This window comes from Triticum urartu, chromosome 6A, assembly GCF_056163025.1.
Source record: "Triticum urartu cultivar PI428250 chromosome 6A, HENAU_Tu73, whole genome shotgun sequence".
Classification (NCBI taxonomy): domain Eukaryota; kingdom Viridiplantae; phylum Streptophyta; class Magnoliopsida; order Poales; family Poaceae; genus Triticum; species Triticum urartu.
In genome coordinates, this window is record NC_141878.1 from 127,889,843 (window position 1) to 127,910,844 (window position 21,002).

Here is a 21,002-nt window from a genome sequence, read left to right on the forward strand (position 1 = left end):
CCAAGGATGTGAAGTGCAAAGAGGCAGTGGTGCTCGCAGCGGAGCCCGACACCAAGCGGGGCAGAGATCAGCCCGAGTCATCCAAGAATGGTCGTCCGTTATACGCCTTCCATAACCTGAACACCCACAACACCAGTGACTGTCAATAGCTTAGAGCCATACGAGAATGACGCTTCGGTCGACGCCCCGAGCGCAACGACCGGGGCTACGGCCGTGGAGGACGAGGAGGCGGACGCTGGGATGACCATGGCCAACGCCAGGAGTGGCGCGACCGGCCTCGTGAGGGCCGCTGGCAGGACCAGCCTCACGAGGGCGCCTGGAGGGACCCGCCTCATGAGGATCGCCCCCAGGGCAACGCATGTCTTCCCCCGCTACCTCTACCAAGAACGAACGACGACCACCACCAGGACGAGGGGGCTGGGGGCTTCCAGGTGCTGCGTGCAATCACCTGCATCTTGGGCGGCGCCCAGGCCCCCGCCTCTCAGCGCATCTTCAAGCAGTTCACTCGCGAGGTGAACGCGGTGCTCCCCAAGCTTGATGCCACGCGCCCGCTCAGGTGGTCCCAATGCGCCATCACTTTCAACTCGGCGGATCAGCTCAAGTGCGCAGCCACCGCTGGCACCCTCCCTATGCTATGTTCCCCAGTCATCAGCAATGTGCAGGTCACCAAGACGCTCATCGACGGCGGCGCGGGGCTCAACATCCTGTCCGTCGACACGTTCGACAACCTCCAAGTGCCATATGAATAGCTCCAGCCCACCAAGCCTTTCTCAGGAGTGACCGATGGTTCCACCACACCGATAGGGCAGGTCCGCCTGCCTGTCACCTTCGGGGAGCGCAAGAATTACCGCACCGAGCTCATCGACTTCAATGTCGCGCACATCCGCTTGCCGTACAATGCCATCCTCGGGTATCCAGCCCTAGCCAAGTTCATGGAAGTCACTCATCACGGCCACAACGTTCTCAAGATGCTAAGAAGCAGAGGAATCATCACGGTCCCGTGTGAGGAGAGGGATGCGGTGTGCTCCCTCGAGCGTGCCTTTCAAGCCGCAGCAATTGATGACCCCGACAGCAGGAGTGAAGGCCCTCCGGAGGCCATCCCCAAGAAGAAGCAGCCGCGCCGCGCAGAACCTCAGGAGGATGGTGTCGCGGCAGGGGCCTCATCAGGATATGCGCCCGTCCTAGGGACGCCTCCTTCCGTCGCATAGGAAGGCGCGCTCGGCGCCCTCCTCGAGCAGGGCTTGGGGGCTCTCTTCTGGAGGGCCTCGGACCTTGTCAACCTCACGAGGGAGGCGCTTGGGCACCACTTGGAGGCGTGCTTCGCGACACATGACCCTCAGGAGAGCACAGGGCAAGGAGTGCCGACCACTCAGGAGTTCATCACCAAGACCACCCAAGAGCTACAAGACGCAAGAGCCATGCGCGGCCACAGCCGCTCACGGAGCGCGGCTCACCATCCGGGCGATGGTGCTGAGCTACGCATCTACATCGACATCCCAGGGCTCAATAGGGCCGCATCTCAGGAGCGCTTTTGGCCTTCGTGTGCGGGCCGTTGCGAGGGCCCACCGCACAGCTACGTTCGCATGCCCTTCGGCTTGCCGAGCGTGGCGTCAGCTTACCAACGCGACCTGCGCGTGTACTGGCGGCTCAGGAAGCCAGGTACCACACCGTCCTGGAAGCGATGGAGACAGTCTTCAGGGAGCCTCCCGAGCCCCTAGAGCCTCCTGAGGCTCAGGGCTCCGGTGGCTCGTGAGGGGTCATTTCTTCGACGTACGCCTTGAGATGCACCAACTCTGCTTCATCTACATAACCAGGTGATATCTTCCAAGCTCATTTAAGCTGGGAGTGCCCCTCGGGCTGCATTATTCCCAGGCCACATGGGTTCGTCCCTGTGGCATGTATCCCTTTGCTTATGTCTTTAGCTTACCTTGTTTGAGGCGCCCCTCGGGCTACATCATCCCCACATTACTCGGGCCGGACCTGATCGCATGTATCTTCCTGCATTTTCCTAAGCTGATCTGCTCTCCATGCTTGGCCTGCCTACGGTCATCACCTGCTCGATCATCGCCTCCCACGGGGCCTCCTCATAGGCACGGCGCTGGTGCATGGGTCCGTCCCTGCCACGTCGACAAATCTGAGCGGTCAAGCTCTGGCTCGCGGCACACCCCGCGCATGTCACCTCACCAGGCCCTCAGTGCCTTCACTTCATCCGGACCAACCAGCGGCAGGCTGACAGCCGTGACGCAAACCATGTTCTTTTGTGCCTGTTCACAGGGTCCCCGCGAGGAGGATAGCAGGCGGCACCACGAGTCTCCATTCCTCTCGTGCAATTCGCTTGCGTGTTAAAAGGGGGGCTCCTGAGCATCGCGACTCAGGAGCTCTTACTGGCTCTCGAGCCCTCACCCCTAGCCTTGACCACGGCATCACGACCTGGCATACCAGCGGCGGCTGAGCTCGCTCGAGGGCCGGGACCTGAGGACGTAGAGCACTAAGGAGAGCTCGAGAGAAGGGAAACTCGTACGGGCCAGCCTTGCTATACCGCACAAGTTGGTGCGCCGCCCTAGCGCAACATCAGGAATCGCCACGAAGTCGGCAAGATAAGTCTCGCCCTCGGATCGGCTAAATATTTGGGCCTAATGGTCTCTCACACCATGCCGCAACCCCGTCGCGGCCAAGTCATCTCCCTTTCTTGCCTTACCATGGCCGCTTGGGCGCTAAGGGGGACCTCCTGAGCATCGCGCCTCAGGGGCTCTTACTAGACCTCGGGCCGTGTACCTCCATGCCTTGACCACGGCATCGTGACTTGGCATACCAGCAACGGATGTAGCCGGCTTGGGACCAGGACCCATCAGCGTAGAACAACAAGCCATTGCGAGGAAAGAAAGGGGGGACTGAGCCTTAACGGGACGCGCGTTCACCGAATCTTCATAACAGGAAGGATAAGGACAAAAGACATCACATACCCTTACATGCCTCCACGGGGTGCTTCATGATTCATCGCAGGAAACAAAAGCTAAAACTAAGAAGGATCCTATCTACGCCCTCCTGATACGTCTCCAATGTATCTACAATTTTTGATTGCTCCATGCTATATTATCTACTGTTTTGGACATTATTGGGCTTTATTATCCACTTTAATATTATTTTTGGGACTAACCTATTAACCAGAGGCCCAGCCCAGAATTGCTGTTTTTGCCTATTTTAGGGTTTCGAAGAAAAGGAATATCAAATGGAGTCCAAACGGAATGAAACCTTCGGGAACGTGATTTTCTCGCCGAACATGATCCAGGAGACTTGGACCCTACGTCAAGAAACAAAGGAGGAGGCCACGAGGTTGGGGGGCGCGCCTACCCCCCAAGCGCGCCCTCCACCCTCGTGGGCCCCCTGTTGCTCCACCGACATACTCCTTCCTCCTATATATACCTATGTACCCCCAAACGATCAGAGACGGAGCCAAAACCCTAATTCCACCGCCGTAACTTCCTGTATCCACGAGATCCCATCTTGGGGCCTGTTCCGGAGCTCCGTCGGAGGGGACATCCATCACGGAGGGCTTCTAAATCAACACCATAGCCTCTCCGATGAAGTGTGAGTAGTTTACCTCAGACCTTTGGGTCCATAGTTATTAGCTAGATGGCTTCTTCTCTCTTTTTAGATCTCAATACAATGTTCTCCCTCTCTCTTGTGGAGATCTATTCGATGTAATCTTCTTTTTGCGGTGTGTTTGTTGAGACCGATGAATTGTGGGTTTATGATCAAGATTATCTATGAACAATATTTGAATCTTCTCTGAATTCTTTTATGTATGATTGGTTATCTTTGCAAGTCTCTTCGAATTATCAGTTTGGTTTGGCCTACTAGATTGATCTTTCTTGCAATGAGAAGTGCTTAGCTTTGGGTTCAATCTTGCGGTGTCCTTTCCCAGTGACAGTAGGGGCAGCAAGCCATGTATTGTATTGTTGCCATCGAGGATAACAAGATGGGGTTTTATCATATTGCATGAATTTATCCCTCTACATCATGTCATCTTGCTTAAGGCGTTACTCTATATTCATGAACTTAATACTCCAGATGCATGTTGGATAGCAGTTGATGAGTGGAGTAATAGTAGTAGATGCAGGCAGGAGTCGGTCTACGTGTCTCAGACGTGATGCCTATATACATGATCATACCTAGATATTCTCATAACTATGCTCAATTCAGTCAATTGCTCAACAGTAATTCGTTCACCCACCGTAAAATACTTATGCTCTTGAGAGAAGCCACTAGTGAAACCTATGGCCCCTAGGTCTATCTTCATCATATTAATCTTCCAATACTTAGTTATTTCCTTTGCTTTTTACTTTGCATCTTTATCATAAAAATACCAAAAATATTATCTTATCATATCTATCAAATCTCACTCTCGTAAGTGACCGTGAAGGGATTGACAACCCCTTATCGCATTGGTTGCGACGAGTTATTTGTTTTGTGCAGGTACTAGGGACGCGCATGCAACCTCCTACTGGATTGATACCTTGGTTCTCAAAAACTGAGGGAAATACTTACGCTACTTTGCTGCATCATCCTTTCCTCTTCGGGGAAATCCAACGCAGTGCTCAAGAGGTACCAAGAAGAATTTCTGGTGCCGTTGCTGGGGAGGTTCGTGCAAGTCAAGATTTGACTTCCGACAACAAGCCATTTCTGGCGCCTATGCAAAATTCAACATACCAAGTACCCATCACAACCCTTATCTCCCGCATTACATTATTTGCCTTTTGCCTCTTGTTTTTCTCTCCCCCACTTCACCCTTGCCGATTTATTCGCCCTCTCTTCTCGCTTGCCTTTTCTTCCGCCATGTCTGAATCAAGAAGGGTTGGGGATTCTCTCCAAAGGTTTAGTACTTTAGACAACCCTTCTATCCTCGCTAAGCTCATAAATAAGGATACTATGGAAAAACCTATCGGAGGTATCGATGAGAATCTTAATAATTTTGATGAAGATGATTCTGGAATTTTTCATTATTTACTTGATGAATCTTTGAAAGATTACTGGTATAGACTATTAAGGATCGGGGCTAGCTATGTGCCTCAATACAAAATTGAAGTCTACTTAAAAAGCTTTTATATTGCCCTTCCTTCCTCTTTTAAGCATGTCTTAGATTCTATATTTGAATAAGGTTTTCTTGAAGGGGATGTCGTAGACACTTATGAAAAAATGAAAACCATATTTGGGCACCCCATGAATGAGAAAGTAGAATCTACGTCTCTTTTGCTCTATTACCAAAACGAATATATTAAAGAGATAAAGGCTAGCCTAGATACAAATTTCCGTAACATACTTAATCTTTCCTCTACCATTAATATCCATGTGCTTTATAAAAATATAAGGATTAATTCTATAGATAGCAAGTTTTCTCTTTTCTTTCCTAATATCAAATATGGCAATACCTAGATCTATCCTTGCTTGTTATGCCTAGCTAGGGGCGTTAAACGATAGCGCTTGTTGGGAGGCAACCCAATTTTATGTTTATTCCTTGCTTTTTGCTCCTGTTTAGTAATAAATAATTTATCTAGCTCTGTTTTGGTTGTTTTTTTAGTGTTTTTGCCAAGTAGAACCGTTGGGAAGACTTGGGGAAAGTCTTGTTACACTTCCTGTAAAAAACAGAAACTTTAGCGCTCACAAGAACTGCTGCCATTTCTATTTGGAAAGTGCTATTTAGTTAATTATTTTTAAGATGATTAATAGATAAATTACTCACGTCCAGCAATTTATTTTAGAATTTTTGGGGTTCTAGATCTTGCGCTAGCTACAGATTACTACAGACTGTTCTGTTTTTGACAGATTTTGTTTTTCGTGTGTTGTTTGCTTATTTTGATGAATCTATGGCTAGTAAAATAGTTTATAAACCATAGAGAAGTTGGAATACAGTAGGTTTAACACCAATATAAATAAAGAATGATTTCATTACAGTACCTTAAAGTGGTCTTTTGTTTTCTTTCGCTAACGGAGCTCACGAGATTTTCTACTTTGAGTTTTGTGTTGTGAAGTTTTCAAGTTTTGGGTAAAGATTTGATGGATTATGGAACAAGGAGTGGAAAGAGCCTAAGCTTGGGGATGCCCATGGCACCCCCAAGATAATCTAAGGAAATCTAAAAGCCAAAGCTTGGGGATGCCCCGAAAGGCATCCCCTCTTTCGTCTACTTCTATCGGTAACTTTACTTGGAGCTATATTTGTATTCACCATATGATATGTGTTTTGCTTGGAGCGTCTTGTATGATTTGAGTCTTTTCTTTTTAGTTTACCACAATCATTCTTGCTGTACATACCTTTTGAGAGAGCCATACATGATTTGGAATTTGTTAGAATACTCTATGTGCTTCGCTTATATCTTTTGAGTTATATAATTTTGCTCTAGTACTTCACTTATATCTTTTAGAGCACGGTGGTGGATTTGTTTTATAGAAACTATTGATCTCTCATGCTTAACTTAGATTATTTTGAGAGTCTTAAATAGCATGGTAATTTTCTTAAATAATCCTAATATGCTTGTTATTCAAGATTAGTAAAAAAATTCCTATGAGTGTTTTGAATACTAAGAGAAGTTTGATGCTTGATGATTGTTTTGAGATATGGAGGTAATAATATCAAAGTTGTGCTACTTGAGTAGTTGTGAATTTGAGAAATGCTTGTGCTGAAGTTTGCAAGTCACATAGCATGCAAGTATGGTAAACGTTATGTAACAAATTTGAAACATGAGGTGTTCTTTGATTGTCTTCCTTATGAGTGGCGGTCGGGGACGAGCGATCGTCTTTTCCTACCAATCTATCCGCCTAGGAGCATGCGCGTAGTGCTTGGTTTTTGTTTGACTTGTAGATTTTTGCAATAAGTATGTGGGTTCTTTATGACTAATGTTGAGTCCATGGATTATACGCACTCTCACCCTTCCATCATTGCTAGCCTCTTCGGTACTGTGCATTGCCCTTTCTCACATTGAGAGTTGGTGCAAACTTCACCGGTGCATCCAAACCCCGTGATATGATACGCTCTTTCACACATCAACCTCCTTATATCTTCCTCAAAACAGCCACCATACCTTCCTATTATGGCATTTCCATAGCCATTCCGAGATATATTGCCATGCAACTTTCCACCATTCCTTTTATCATGACATATTCATCATTGTCATATTGCTTAGCATGATCATGTAGTTGACATAGTATTTGTGGCAAAGCCACCGTTCATAACTCTTTCATACATGTCACTCTTGGTTCATTGCATATCCCGGTACACCACCGGAGGCATTCATATAGAGTCATCTTTTGTTCTAGTATCGAGTTGTAATCATTGAGTTGTAAATAAATAGAAGTGTGATGATCATAATTTTCTAGAGCATTGTCCCAAGTGAGGAATATAAAAAAGGGCCATAAAAAAGAGAAGGCCCAAAAAATGAGAGAAAAAGAGAGAAGAGACAATGCTACTATCCTTTGCCACACTAGTGCTTCAAAGTAGAACCATAATCTTCATGATAGAGAGTCTTTTGTTTGGTCACTTTCATATACTAGTGGGAATTTTCATTATAGAACTTGGCTTGTATATTCCAACAATGGGCCTCCTCAAGTGCCTTAGGTCTTCGTGAGCAAGCAAGTTGGATGCACACCCACTTAGTTTATTTTGTTGAGCTTTCATACATTTATAGCTCTAGTGCATCCGTTGCATGGCAATCCCTACTCCTTGCATTAACATCAATTAGTGGGAATCTCCATAGCCCATTGATTAGCCTCGTTGATGTGAGACTTTCTCCCTTTTTGTCTTCTCCACATAACACCCATCATCATATTCTATTCCACCCATAGTGTTATGTCCATGGCTCGCGCTCATATATTACGTGAAAGTTTATAGGTTTGAGATTACTAAAGTAAGAAACAATTGCTTGGCTTGTCATCGGGGTTCTGCATGATGAGAGCATTCTTGTGTGACGAAATGGAGCATGACTAAACTATATGATTCTGTAGGAATGAACTTTCTTTGACCATGTTATTTTGAGAAGACATAATTGCTTTGTTAGTATGCTTGAAGTATTATTATTTTTATGTCAATATGAACTTTTATCTTGAATCTTTTGGATCTGAATATTCATGCCACAATTAAGAATAATTACATTGAAATTATGACAAGTAGCATTCCACATCAAAAATTCTATTTTTATCATTTACCTACTCGAGGACGAGCAGGAATTTAGCTTGGGGATGCTTGATATGTCTCCAACGTATCTATAATTTTTGATTGCTCCATGATATATTATCTACTGTTTTGGACATTATTGGCCTTTATTATCCACTTTTATATTATTTTTGGGACTAACCTATTAACCGGAGGCCCAGCCCAGAATTGCTGTTTCTTTGCCTATTTTAGGGTTTCAAAGAAAAGGAATATCAAACGGAGTCCAAACAGAATGAAACCTTCGGGAACGTGATTTTCTCGCCGAACATGATCCAGGAGACTTGGACCCTACGTCAAGAAAGAAAGGAGGAGGCCACGAGGTAGGGGGCACGCCTACCCCCCCCCAAGCGCGCCCTCCACCCTCGTGGGCCTCCTGTTGCTCCACCGACGTACTCCTTCCTCCTATATATACCTACATACCCCCAAACAATCAGAGACGGAGCCAAAACCCTAATTCCACCGTCATAACTTCCTGTATCCACGAGAATCCATCTTGGGGCCTGTTCCGGAGCTCCGCCGGAGGGGGCATCCATCACGGAGGGCTTGTACATCAACACCATAGCCTCTCCGATGAAGTGTGAGTAGTTTACCTCAGACACTACAAAAAAAATACACTTCCGTGATGATACGTGTTTCTCACAGTAGGTCGCGTTTTTTGTCATGCATGTACATCCATGACGATTTTATGACAGAATCAAGATAGTCATACTTGTGCTGTCGTAGAAGTGTTCCATGACATTACCAAAATTATCATCACGGTAGTCTCCACTTCCATGATGATAAATCGCGCGTCACAGAAGTGCTTTCGTCAAGGGTGACCGACATGTGGCATACACTGTAATGGAACGTCGTTAAGCTATCGGGTCGGATTTTGGATCCGATAACCCGTTAACAGCCCTCACCAATTGGAAATTTCCACGTGTAAAATTCTGATTGGCCGAAGGAAACACGTGTTGCCTCACCGTTGGGACAGATGTCATCCACTCATTGGACAGGAGGTGCCTATGATTGGTCGACACGTGGCACGGCCCAACAGTGGCCCATTCCGGTGAAAAAGGCTGGCCCAGTAAAAATTAGCAGGCCGGCCCATATAAGGCCTACTTGTGTCAGGTCCATTTAAGCCCACGGACCATAGGAGATGTGCCAATTCGGCCCGTCAACGGCCCGTTATAGATTTGACACCATTGTAGCCCATCGTCAGTTCGAGCCCATTAACAGCCCGTTATATATTTCGGCTCAATATCGGCCCGATGAAATTTCGGCCTGTTAACGGCCCATTTAATGGATGGGCCAATTTTCAGGATGTACATCTTTCGGCCTTTTAGCGACCCATTTAAATGTTGGGCTAATTTCCGGCCCGGTGTGTCTTTCAGCCTGTTGACGGCCCATAAATCTGATGGGCCATTTGTAGTCGGACCTGAGTTTCGGCCTTTTAGCGGCCATTTAAGTGTTGGGACAATTTCTGGCCCGGTGTCACTTTTAGCCTGTTGACGGCCCATAAATCAATTGGGCCATTTGTTGTCGGACCTGAGTTTTGGCCTTTTAGCGACCCATTTAAGTGTTGGGCCAATTCCCGGCCCTGTGTACCTTTCGGCCTGTTAACAGACCATAAATGAGTTGGGCCATTTGTAGTCAGGCCTTAGTTTTGGCCTTTTAACGGCCCATGCCCTTCATAGTCCAATACCAGCCCGGTTTCTCTTTCGGCCTGCTAAAGGCCCACAACACAGTTGGGCCGTTTACAATATGACCTGACTTTCGGCCTCTTAGCGGCCCATGCTCTTCATGGTCCAGTACAAGCCCGCTGTATCTTTCGGCCTGCTAAAGGCCTACAGTATAGTTGGGCCATATGTAGCCCAAACTTAGTAACGACCTGTCAATGGCCCGTGAAATAAATTGGGGCCACCTGTTGCCCGCTTCGATGTCGGCCTGTTAACGACCCGGGAGGTAAGAGGGCCGACCATTAACTTTCGGCCTAGTAACGGCCTGTTAACTTAATGGGCCCACTAAAGTTCGTTCATGTCTTTAGGCCAAATTAGATAATTTGAGCCCATTACAATGAGCAATTATGCACAGGACCAAAACCGATCAAGCAAAGGTACGGCATACAGGGAATAACGTTGCACATCCAGCATATATTACAGGAAATTACATCCACTGGGCAATCAAATATTGATGCCAGTGCAAATAAATGAGCAGAACCTAACCATCTACAACGTCGCAATCTGCAACCTCAGCACAGATGACGCCCATAAGCATGTGGGCAAGTTCTTGCTGCTTTGCTACACTGTCTCTGAAAACATTGATCAGTTGTTGTGCGCACGACTCTGCACCTCTGATTCATCCATCATTTCCATCATTGCTTCAACCATTAATTGGTTCACAAACATACATTTATTCCGTTGCATTCGAGACAGAGGATACTGAACAGATTCAGATGGCGATTTTGGCAGGCTTGTATTATTGATAGTGGAGAGTGTCTCGACCACTGCATCATAACATAAATTAGGATGGGAACAAACAGATTAATCATGAGTTATTGCCATATTACCTGGCCTAGATTTACTGGAAAGAAACAATGGGGTTGCCTTTCTGTTTTCAGAGTTTGTCTTCTTATCTTCAGCAGCCTGCACAAAATTAACACACTAGCATTGCTATCATTGGCCAAGTCAGATAATAGGAAAGCAACATTGACACAACGAATGTTTGGGCAACTAGCCTACAACAAATTAACACAATATGGCACAGCTATCATCAGCCAGGTAAGGTAATACGAAAGAAACATTGACACAATGAATGAATGAATGGGCAACCAGAGAAGCACTACAATTCAGTAATGTGCGTGATATGAGATAGTACATTCATGCAGCTCAGTATGCAAAACTACCAGGTAGTTTTCCTTACAAAAATCAACATTGGCGCCGTTACCATTTTGCTACAACAAATTTTAGATCAGATAAAGGTTAGATTCACGCCAATTAACAAAATACATGATGATGTAAAAATATAGTGATATACAACAGGTACTTACATCAGCATTGGAGCACAGAGAATTCCCGCAAGATATTTTCCTCGAATACGATCCCAATGGAGGAAGTCTTGTATCGTTTAACCTTATTTTCTAAAAGAGAGATGGGTAAGAAACATGTAGAAAATATGATCAGAATGCTATATAATTTCATGATGCGAGGATACGCACACGCTTCTTAGAATGGAGTTGACATTCTTTTGCTAGACTGGAGCGGACTAGTTCTTTGGCCACTGGAATCTGCTTATTATCAGTGGGAGTTGGGTTTCTCTGTGCTGGAGAAGTATCTATGAAAAATGGAGTTGTTTTATTATCTCTTGGCATTTGGATCTTTTGCAAAGACCTAGTTCGTAACCCTTCAGATTCTAACATAGCCGTCTTCCCCTTGCATGCCTTATATAGAAGAATGGTGATTCAGTTATAAAACACGCTACAGCAGAGATGGAATAGGTACTGAAGAATAGAAAGTCATGACATATTGACATGTATTCCCTCCATCCGGATATAAATGGATGGGTCTAGGCGTATTTCAGTTCTAGATACATCCAGTTTTATCCATTTCTGTGAAATTTAATCCAGACGGAGGGAGTATGATGTAAGAGCTAGGGATACGACAGGACAACACAGTAAAAAAAACACTGAAAAACCCACTGCAGAACCAAAGTATTTAAACCCACTGATATGAGATAGTACACTCATGCAGCTCAGGATGCAAAACTACCAGGCAGTTTTCCTTGCAAAAATCAACATTGTGGCCTTTAATCATACATTTTGCTACAACTAAATTTAGATCAGATAAAGGTTGGATTCACGCCGATTAACAAAATACATGCTGATGTAAAGATATAGTGATATACAACAGGTACTTACATCTACATTGGAGCACAGAGAATTCCTGCAAGAATCTTTCCTCATAAACGATACCATTGCAGAAATTCTTCTATCTGTTAAGCTTATTTTCTAAAAGAGAGATGGGTAAGAAACATGTAGAAAATATGATCAACATGCTATAAAATTTCATGAATCGGGTTTCTCTGTGCTGGAGCAGTATCTATAAAAACTGGAGTTGGTTTATTATCTCCTGGCGTTTGGATCTTTTGCAAAGGCCTTGTTTGTAACCCTTCAGATTCTAACATAGTCGTCTTCCCCTTGCATGCCTTGTATAGAAGAATGGTGCTTTAATTATAAAACATGCGACAGCAGAGAGATGGAATAGGTACTGAAGAATAGAAAGGCATGACATATTGACATGTATTCCCTCCATCGGGAAAAAAATGGATATGTCTAGGCGTATTTCAGTTCTAGATACATCCTTTTTTATCCATTTCGGCAACATGTAATCCGGATGGAGGGAGTATGGTGTAAGAGCTAGGGATACGACAGGACAACACAGCAAAAAAACACTAGTTGAATGTAAAACTGTATGCTAGCGGAATACGTACTGAAATAACTAAGGCAACATACACGTGTATGATTGGGAAATAAGATGGCATTGCAACAGATCACTAGAACAACACTTCAATGTAAAAAAACATGGTATATGTGACAGTCTGGTTTTTGCCCTCTCTTATCTGCTTGAATTTTCATTTGAAAATTTTCTGAAACTTGGAATTCTTGAATCTTTTCATATGGATTTAAAACACTTGGGCATCCTTGGCTTTCACCCAAGTGCTTCACTTCCCTCCTAAATCATCATTTCACTTCTGATCCACCCCAAAATAATCTTTGGAATATTTTTCTTAAATGAAAAACATTCATTTTCTCTCAAAACCCCTAAGCCAGATCTGTTTGCTTCAAAGCAACCCCAATTTTTATGGCTCAGAAAAATCTGAGATAATTCACAAATATTCTGTGAACCCTAGGGCACCTTCCTGAGCAAAAATATTTCATCACTTTTTGGAATATTTTTGCTACAGAAAATCTTTTCTGTTCTGGACAGAAATGGTGGTTTCTACAGCAACTACCATTTTACTTGCTCCATTTGACCTGAACTTTCTTGTGCATCTTTACCTTAGTAACTTATAACTAGCCTCCAAAGCACAACCTCAATCTCCCAGGCGTTTGACCATAGTAACTGTTCAAAGTTACTGGTCAGAAACTTACCTGGCTTGTAAAATCCTCTCTACTGCACCTTGATCCAAACCAAACCGTGGTAAACTTCAAAACCACCATGAACAACATGCCAGACATGATTTTTGGACGAAGGATGGCCTGAGGAGAGAGTTCGCATGGTGACCACGCATGTCCATGATGCCAGGAATGCGTGTCGACGCGCTCTGGGTGCCGCCGAACGCTCTATTCGCGCGTGCTCGCTTCCCTCGCCTGCCCGAGCGTGCCAAACCGCACCACCATCATCATCTCAACGTCTTTAACTCCTCCCTGGCGCTCGCCGACGCCGGAGCTCGCCGCAGCGAGCACGGGCACGGTCCAGCCAATGCCACAGTGTGCTCTGCACTATGCTCGTCGCCTTCCTCTTGATCCTGTGCTCGTCTCCGTCCGCCCACAGTGGCTGCGTGACCTCCGTCGCCTTCTCCCCCTCTCACTGACGCCACTCGTCACCGGGCGCCGTGGACAGGTGTCCACCGGCGGAGCCCGAAGCTCCATCGCCGCTCGCCTATAAATAAGGCCGCCCCCTGTCTCCTCGAGCCCCATCAAGCACTCCCACACACTCCACGACTGCGTAGCAAGCTGTAGCACGGCCGGGCAGGCCTCGGGCCGCCATCCGCGAGCTCGAGCTCACCGGCGATCCCCTCTGGATGTCGCGGGAGCTCTAGCCCCTCCTAGGCCAGGGCAACCCCTCCAGGGCTTCCGCCTCTCTCCGGTGAGGCCGTCTCGCCCGCTTGGAGGCCCTGGAGTGTCCTCCGTTCGCCGTCTTCCTCAACTCTGGCAACCTCCGCGTTCTACCTCTGCTTGCGAGCTTGTTTCCGACGCCGTCCGACCACCCCTAGCCACGCTACGGGTTTGGGCAGGTGCGCCATCGTCCCCTCGCTCAATCCCACCCTCTCGATTGGGCCAAGGAGCCCTCATCGCCGGCGAGAGCTCCGGCGAAGCCGCGGCCTTCTCTATTTATTTCTCCCCCTTCCCCTACCTGACTAGCGGGGCCCACTAGTCAGCCACTCTGTATGCGTGTGAAGCGGTACGAGTGGTGGCGCCCCTAGGCTTTACGCCTTCGACGTCACCCCCCAGTCTGTTTCTTTTTATTCAAATTCATTTGAATTTACAGAACACTTCAAACAGTTATAACTCTTCAAACATAAGTCCAAATGAATTGATTCTTTTTGCATTGTGTTCTTTGATATGAAATCTAGCAGCTCACCAAAGATGATATTTTTCTGAGTTGTTTAGAATTTCTGGTGATTTTTAGAATTGTTCTTGGTATTTGCTTTTTGTGTTTAAATTTATTTTCAGAGGGTGAGGCTTGTCTTGAGGATCACCAGAAGGCTTGTGAACCTCATCTGCACTAAGGCAAGCCACAGCAACATTTTCATGGTGTCATTTCAATATTTGTGATTTTATTACTTGAATGAAATGATTAATCCATGAATTTTAATAATTATTGATTTATTTGTATTCTGTTAAATATTGGTTAGTTGTTATGCTTGATTTACATAATGATTGAAACTAGTTTAGTGGATAAAGCAAGTTAAGATTTATTTGGTTATGTTAGAAATAATTTTGTTATGCATGTGAGTAATTATTTAAAGCTTTGTTTTTGCCTTCATAAATTGATAAAAATTTGTAAGAAAATATTCTGTTAAATACTTGTTTAATCATATTACTTATATTACAGAATGTTTGAACCCAACTTAGTGATAAAGAAATTAAGAGTTGTTGATAGTGAAATCTTTTTGTCAAGCATATGAGAAATTGATCGGAGTTACTTTCTTGCGTAAGAAATTAATAAAACTTGTTGCAAAATATTTTGGTTAAGTTGTGAGTCAATTTGAGCAGTAGAGTAATATGAGTTGTTGATGTTTATGCTTGGTGCGTATATGGATGACATCGGTCATTTTTATCATTATATGATGCATGTGTTGTTTTGTATTTCATGGCATGCTATGACACCGGTCATTTTTAGTTTAAAGTTGAACCTGAATATAACTCAACTTGAATATTGTCGGCGTTCTGGGAACGGGGGTCCCCAGACTTGCCTGCTTGCGGCCTGCGCCATGGCTCAAGTGGGGGCCCAACGCGGCCCATCTTCATCAGCTCAAGCTCAAGACCCTCGCGAGGGGCCAAGCCTCGCGGGGCGGACGATAGGAAGCTTCCTCAGAGGCAGCCTCGTCAGGCAGGCTCGCGAGGAGGCGGAGAGATCAAGGCAGGGGTACCTCGCGAGGAGCCCGTGACGCAAGCCATGACGATCGAGACCAGGCGGGCGCCAGGCGGGTGCCGGCCTGCGTAGTGTCCTTGTTTCCCCTTTGGTGCAAAGGGGGCAAGCACAGGCCAAGGCATCGGGCAAAGGTTACCATTCCGGTGCAACGAGACCAAGACCAGCAGAGCGGCAGGAGGAGGTCACCGTGGAGCCCAAGACGGCGTCATCACAGAGCATTTGGCAGTCGAAGACCACCTTTGGTCAGGATAACTTGTACTATATGTTCCCCTTCAAAATGGCCAATTGTTGGCGCCCTTCCCGCTCATTATTTGGGGAGAGGCCCAGGTCCTCTATAAATAGGGCTAGCCACCACAGAGGAAGGGGATCGAGGGACATACCCATCCATCTAGAGAGAGAGAGAGGCGACTAAACTCACCCTAGCAGTTCATCGCACCAGCTCAAGAACACCTCTCGCGAGGTTGTTCTTCCCTTGTACTATTCATCATCAGTCCCTGAGGCAATCCACCACACCACACACTGGAGTAGGGTATTACACCACAACGGTGGCCCGAACCAGTATAAACCTTGTGTCCCTTGTGTTGTTCGTTGTTTCCAGTTTAGATCACGCGAGGAGATTGGACGTAGATCGGTAGGGGAGAGATCTCCGCGCGCACCCCAGTGTTCGAACCTCAAGGGTCTGCTGGAACCCGAAATCCGACATTTGGCGCGCCAGGTAGGGGGTGCGCCAGAATCTTTCTTCCGCTATTCGCGTAGGATCTCCCGTCGTGTCCATGGCTGACGCCCACCGGGCTCGCGCCGAGCACCGGGCTACTCTCGCCACCCGCGTCGCCCAGACGGCACCCGTCGGTAGACGCCCTCGTTGTTCCCCGTTGCCTGCCGCCAACGCTGCCACCGGCCCGGCGGGGAACGAGCAGCAGGCCTCGTCCCAGCATCCTTTGGTGCGGCAAGAGGGCCGCACCGCCACACCGTCGCTAGCTCCAGCGCCGCCCATCATCGCAGCTCTCTTGGGTGCCTCCCAGGAACCACCCTCGAGCCATCACGTCAAGCCGTTCACCCGCCGGATCAACACCGCCTCCAAGCGCCGAGAAGCCCCCCCCCCCCGGTTGGGTGGCGCCCGAGGCCGATCTAACCTTCGACTCGGAGGATCACCCCTTCAACCCCATCGGTTCGGGCGCGCTCCCAATGCTGTGCACCCCCACCATCTGCCAAGTGGCTGTCACCAGGACCCTCATCGACGGTGGTGCCGGCCTCAACATGCTGTTGGTGGAGGCCTTCAGCCTCCTCCACGTACCGCTGGAGCAGCTCCAACCCAGCAGGCCTTTCTCGGGCGTCGGAGCCGGTTCCACCGCCTCCTTGGGACAGATCCGCCTCCTAGTGACCTTCGGCACCTACGACAACTTCCGCACGGAGCTGATCAACTTCGACATCGCACCCATTGGCCTCCCCTACAATGCCAGCCTCGGCTATCCGGCCTTGGCTCGGTTCATGGCAGCAACTCACCCGGCGTACAACCTCATGAAGATGCCTGGGAGCAGCAGCGTCCTCACCGTGTCAGGAGACACAAGGGATGCGCTGCAGGTGCTCCAGCTTGTTTTCAGGGCGGCCGCGGTGGCACATCCCACTAACACCGACGCCCTTGAGCCCAAGGGGGCTGCACCGGCTAAAAAGAAGTAGCTATTCACCCAAGACAAGGCGGAAACCAAGCAGGTACCAGTCGACGAGGACGGGTCCACTAGCACCACCTTCACCATAGGGGCCAACCTCGAGCCCGAGCAGGAGGAGGCCCTGGTGAGGTTCCTGCGTGCGAACAAGAAGGTGTTCGCATGGGAACCTGATCAGTTAGCAGGGGTCCCAAGGGAAGTGATTGAGCATCACCTCAACGTATGCCCCAATGAGCGCCCCGTGAAGCAGAAGGCAAGGCGGCAGTCTACTGAGAAACAGGCTTTCATCGTTCAAGAGACCCGGAAGCTAGAGGTGGCAGGAGTTATCCGCGAGGTCCGCTACCCTGATTGGCTGGCTAATCCGGTCGTTGTCCCCAAAAAGGGAGGAAAGGAGCGCATGTGCGTCGACTTCACCAACCTCAACAAGGCATGCCTGCAAGATCCATTTCCGCTCCTCGCATTGACCAGATAGTCGACTCCACCGCAGAGTGTGACCTATTGTGCTTCCTAGATGCCTTCTCGGGCTATCACCAGATCAAGATGGTGGTAGAAGACGTGGAGAAGACGGCTTTCCTGACCCCATGTGGAGTGTACTGCTATACGTGCATGCCGTTTGGGTTGCGCAACGCAGGCGCAACCTTTCAGCGGCTCATGCACATTGCCTTAGGCCGGCAGCTCGGGAGGAACGCTGAAGCTTATGTCGATGACATTGTGGTGAAGTCTCGTGAGGCAAGAACCCTGATACAGGACCTGGAAGAAACCTTTGCGAGCCTCAACGAAGTGGACCTACGGCTCAACCCGGAGAAGTGCGTGTTTGGAGTCCCCTCGGGCAAGCTCCTGGGTTTCCTCGTATCCCACAGGGGCATCGAGGCCAACCCGGAGAAGGTCAAGGCAGTCAAAGACATGAGCCCACCGAGGACCCTCAGAGAAATGCAGAAGCTCACCGGGCGTGTAACTGCGCTGGGGCGCTTCATCTCCGCGCTGGGGGAACGAGCGCTGCCCTTCTTCAAGGTGATGAAGAAAAAGGGTCCCTTCGAATGGACTGAAGAGGCTGACAAGGCATTCCAGGACCTCAAGACGTACCTTACCAGTCCACCAGTGATGGTAGCTCCGCGTCCTCGGGAGCCCGTGGTGCTCTACCTTGCGGCCACCCCCTATTCCGCTAGCACAGCCCTGGTGGCGGTCAGGGAGGAGCGCTGTGCCAAGGCCGCATCGACCGACCGAACTGAAGCAAAGCAGAGCCGGGAGGGCCTCGCGAAGGCCGCAACCACAACCGGAAAGGAACAGCCGCAGCAGGAGAACGCACCCGAAGCAAGAAGGGCCTCTTCAGGCAACCAATCACTGGGGGCTCCATCGTCTCAAGAGATGCCTCGACCTCTGGAGGACGCAAACTACGCCAGCACCTTCAACCTCGTCGAGCATCCCATGTACTTCGTCAGCACGGTGCTACGGGACGCAAGGGCACGGTACCCCATGCCTCAAAAACTCCTCCTCACGCTACTAGTGGCCTCGCGCAAGCTGCGCCACTACTTCCAAGGCCACCCCATCAAAGTCGTCTCAGCATACCCCTTGGAAAGAGTGCTCAGGAGCCCCAACTCAGCTGGGAGGGTCGCAGAATGCAACATTGAACTACAAGCATTTCAGCTAGAATTCAGTACGACCAGAGTCATCAAGGGAGCCGCACTTGCGGATTTCGTGGCAGAATGGGCAGAAGCGCCTAGTCTTGAGGCAGGCGAAGACCGATCACTTTCCCCGGGAAGTGAAGCACCAGACGGCTGGGTCATGTACTTCGATGGGGTTTTCTCCCGACACGCTGCGGGAGCTGGCGCAGTGCTCGTATCCCCTACCCAGGACAAACTCTACTACGCCGTACCACTCTGCTTCTAGCATGGAGAAAAGGTCTCCAACAACATAGCAGAGTATGAAGGCCTAATAGCAGGCTTGAGGGCCGCAATCGCCTTAGGGGTAAAGCGCCTCATCATCAAGGGCGATTCGCAGCTCCTCGTCCACTTCTCCAACAAGATATACGAGCTAAAGGACGAGCACATGGAAGCCTACCTCGCTAAGGTTCGCAAGATGGAGAAACAGTTCTGGGGGCTGGAGTTGCAGCATGTGCCTCGCGGCACCAATCAGGAGGCTAATGACATTGCCAAGAGGGCATCTAGGCGGCTACCTCAGGAGCCTAGCTTCTTCGAGGAGCGGCTCTTCAAACCCTCGGCGGTGCCGTCACTGTCGAGCATGGCGCAACCAAGGGAGGAGCTCCCTCAGCCGCCTGCCTCAGGAGCCCCGGTCTGCGGCCCGGCCTCAGGGGCGCGCCTGCTCCTGGCTTTAGAGCCTCAGGAAGGGTGTTGGATCCCGGAGCTCAAGAACTACCTGATGCAAGGGGCTCTGCCGGAGAATGACGAGGAAGCGGAGCGTGTGGCGTGGCAAGCCACATCTTATTGCATCAAGGATGGAGAGCTCTACAGGAAGCGACCAAATGACGTGTCCCTACGTTGCATCTCCCGAGAGCAAGGGAAGGAGCTACTGGCGGACATACACGGCGGAGACTACGGGCACCACTCGTCGTCATGGACCCTCGTCGGCAAGGCGTTCCATAGTGGATTCTACTGGCCCATGGTGCTCAACGACGCCATTGAGCTTGTGAAGGCTTGCGAGGCCTACCCGTTTCACGCTAAGCAGATCCATCAGCCTGCGGGGGGTCTACAGACTATACCCCTCTCATGGCCGTTCGCAGTTTGGGGGCTGGACATTCTGGGCCCGTTCCCTCGGGCGCCAGGGGGCTATCACTACCTCTACATCGCTGTGGACAAGTTCACCAAGTGGGCTGAGGTGCAAGCCGTCCGCACAATCCCGGCAGGCTGTGCGGTCAAATTCATCATGGTCCTCGTGAGCCGATTTGGGGTGCCCAACCGCATCATCACCGACAACGGTTCGCAGTTCACCAGTAATCTCTTCAAAACGTATTGTGCTAACCTTGGAACGCAGATATGCTACGCCTCGGTAGCACACCCCCAGAGCAACGGCCAGGCCGAGCGAGCCAACGCGGAGGTCCTGAGGGCCTCAAAGCCAGGACCTTCAAGAAGAAGTTGGAGGCCTGTGGCAGGGGCTGGTATGACGAGCTCCAGTCTGTGGCATGGTCATTCCGCACAACTGCGATCAAGCCGACTGGCGAGACCCCGTTCTTCCTCGTCTACGGAGCAGAGGCTGTTCTCCCTCACGAGGTCAAGCGTCGCTCCACACGGGTCCTAGCGTTCGACGAGACGCAGCAGGACGCCATGCGGGGGACGGATCTCATGCTGGGGGAGGAACACCATTGAGAAGCCGCACTGCGAGCGGCAAGATATCAACAGGCGATGCGACGATACCACTGCCGCAAGATCTGCCCCAGAACTCTTGAGGTAGGGGATCTCGTGCTCAGACGGGTTCTCTGCAGGGAGGGGCTGCACAAGCTCTCTCCCATGTGGGTGGGCCCATTCAAGGTTGTTCCTGTCTCCAGGCCTGGCTCCACGCGCTTGGAGACTACGGAGGGGGTACCCATCCAGAACGCGTGGAACATTCAACATCTCCGGAGGTTCTATCCCTGAGCGAGGCCTAGCGCCTAGGAATGGCCCGGTGCCTGTGAAGAAGGCAAATGCCTGTGAAGCTGCTGCGTTTTGGGAAAGGCCCGGTGCCTGTGAAGAAGGCGAATGCCGGTGAAGTTGCTGCGTTTTGGGAAAGGCCCGGTTCGTGTGAAGAAGGCGAATGCCTGTGAAGCTGCTGCGTTTTGGGAAAGGCCCA